Genomic DNA, 2740 nt, shown 5'->3' with positions numbered 1-2740 from the left:
AGTTTCCTTGTCAAATCTTCAACCTCTGCATCCACTTGAACTGTAACTACCTCCTTAGTACTTTCAATGTCCTGATAGAGTATCTCATCCACAATCATTTGCACTGGATCATTTAAGTTGTGAATTCCTCTTGCACCTTCTGTGTCCTCCTCTCTAACATCTTTAGGCTATTCTGCAGCTGCACCTCTCCCTGCTGATTCAGTCATATGCTCCTGAACTCCTTCTGCCACATCAGTTCCTGCAAACACTTCAGAATTTTTATTAACAAACACCTGCTCAGATTGTTGGCCTTCTTGTTGCTGCAACTGCATCTTCAGGTCCTCAAACTGCTCTTTCAGGTCAGTATACTGCTGCTTCAGTTCAGCATTCTGCTTCTCCATAAACAAGTTTTCCTCCTTCATCTCCTCCTCTGCAAACATCGGATATGGTTTACTCACCACATCATACATCCTTATTTTGATATGCTCCCATACTCCCTTCATGTATTCCATCACTTCAGTCTTCATTTTCTCCACATCTGTTGAATTGAGATACCTTCTACAAAGTAGAAAACTCTCCCCTTCTTCAAGTGATTTCAGGTCTTTAGGCCCATTTTCATATTGAAGTACATATCCAAATTCAATAGCAAGTTCAGGTTCAGGGTCAGGTTCAAGTTTCCCTTCAAGAAGAATGAAGAAAAATTCAAGGTAGGATGCAAACTTTGCAACCATTAGACATTGCCTCTGGAACACATCCAATATCTTTGCATGTAGATGTAACACTTGAAGACCTGATTTAGACTCCGCATGCCAAAACAATTGATTTCCCTGAAAATCTTGATTCAGGAAAAACCAAAATTGATTTGCTTCTTCATCAAACTGATCTGATTTAAGGCTTAAAAATAACAGATTGAACTCTCCTTTATGCATAAAAAACACCACCAAGATGGCTTGCTCACATTTCTACTTGAAAATAGAAAGAAATCCACTTTGTAGCTGCAAAACTGTCCAATCAGTGATATCTCCCTGAAATGGAAAACTTTTGACTTCTTCTCCCTGAAAAACTTCCCTTATGTCATCAAGCATGAAGATATAAAACCAATGAGATATAAGAATATCAACATCATCTCCTCCATTAACAACATCACATAGAAATGTAGAACAATCTCCAAGAAAACCCACTTTATCATCATCAAAAACTTCCAAAAGACTTGCATAATCATCGGTCAAAATCATCTCCTCAGCGTCATAAACACCATTGACATCAAAAACTTGGTATAAGTCAAGCTCAGTATCAGTCTGCTTGCTTATTTCCCCTTCAACTTCAACTTCTTTTGGAATTGCAACTATCTCTGCAACCTTCACAGCTTCTGAAACTTGAACAACTTCATTTGTACTTTTGACATTATTTGCAGGTGGTATATCATCTTCAATAATAAAGATCTGATTTGAAGTTGACTGTTGTGTTCCTGATTCCTCAGGCTCTGTCACTGCATCCTGCACTACATCTTGAACTTGATTCTTTTGAACTTCATCTTGTATCTGCTCTTCCATAATAGTATCCATCTGCACTTGTACTTGATTTAAGCTAAGCTGCACCTGCAAATTCAGTTGATCATATTCTTGTTTTAAGTCATCATACTTCTTCTTCAGGTTCCTCTCATCTCCTTGTTTCCAAACATCCATCTTTGCATACTGTTCATTCTGTCTTAACTGCAATGGCTGAATCTTTTGGCCCTTCACCATCACAAATTGAGGCTTCAAGTCTTCATATAGTTTCAACTTAAACAAAATTATCCTACTTTGCTTCCACTTTATGCATTCAATGCATTGCAAACATTCAAGCGAAAAGTTCCCTTCTTGATTCATGTATACAATCTCCTGCAAATATTCATTCTCTTGCATATGTTCAATTCCTTGTAAGTACATTGTAGTGCTCTTTCCCTGTTTGCAAGTATTCAATATACTGCAAAGATGAAGCTTCCTGCACTTCAAAAATCTCCTGCAAATGAACCTGAATTTGAAATTTCTTGATTTCATATTCTTCCACAATATCCTTCATGCTTCTTTCATCCAAACCCTTTTTCCACTTGATCCATTTCCAAAAGAAAATAATCAGTAAATTCCAAGAAAGACTTCCAAACCATTGAACACAAGTAGAAATTTGTTGCAAACACCCAATGTTGAACTTTGAGAACCTGTAGTTTGCTTCTTCTTTGTCAAAAACTACTTCTTGAATATCTTTGACAAGATACTGATCCTGCGAACACTTCTTGATTAATGATTGCTTCTCTTCTTGAAGTCGATCGATCATAAAAATGGTTTGATTTGTTGCCACCTGATTTGAATATCTCTCATTCTTCAAATCTAATGAGAGATTGTTGATGATCATTGCTTGAGTAGCAATAAGACTTTGAAATTCATGAAATTCAAGAACAAAATCTATTTGCAAATCAGTAAGTTTTTGTTCAGGGACCTGCATTATGGCATTTTGTAAACCAGGGACCTTCAGCATTGAAACTGGTAATTCAGGGATTTGAAAGTCAAGATCCTTATCTTCACAACCTGAATAACTCATATCCACTCCTAGAAATTGGCTTTCAATCTTCAAAACTCCAAAAAACTCTTCTCCATCAACACAAACACCTTCCGGACCGTCACCTGTCGAATACTCCTCATCAAGATTCATCAAAAACTGATTCATCACATTATCCTCATCAGTAGCACACATTATGTCTTTATCTATCTTCAGCTCTTCCACT

The 2740-nt window shown here is 37.0% G+C and overlaps 1 pseudogene; it reads right to left on the bottom strand.

Annotated features, from left to right (window-relative positions):
* Positions 1-1339: 1339 nt before the first annotated feature.
* LOC147423565 (uncharacterized) lies at positions 1340-2040 on the bottom strand (annotated as a pseudogene).
* Between the last annotated feature and the right edge of the window lie 700 nt (positions 2041-2740).

The sequence above is a fragment of the Adiantum capillus-veneris genome, chromosome 26 (genome assembly GCF_014529385.1).
Source record: "Adiantum capillus-veneris isolate H3 chromosome 26, ASM1452938v2, whole genome shotgun sequence".
Taxonomy (NCBI): Eukaryota; Viridiplantae; Streptophyta; class Polypodiopsida; order Polypodiales; family Pteridaceae; genus Adiantum; species Adiantum capillus-veneris.
Note: the sequence above shows the minus strand (reverse complement) of the source record. Positions and strands in the feature narration are given on the sequence as shown.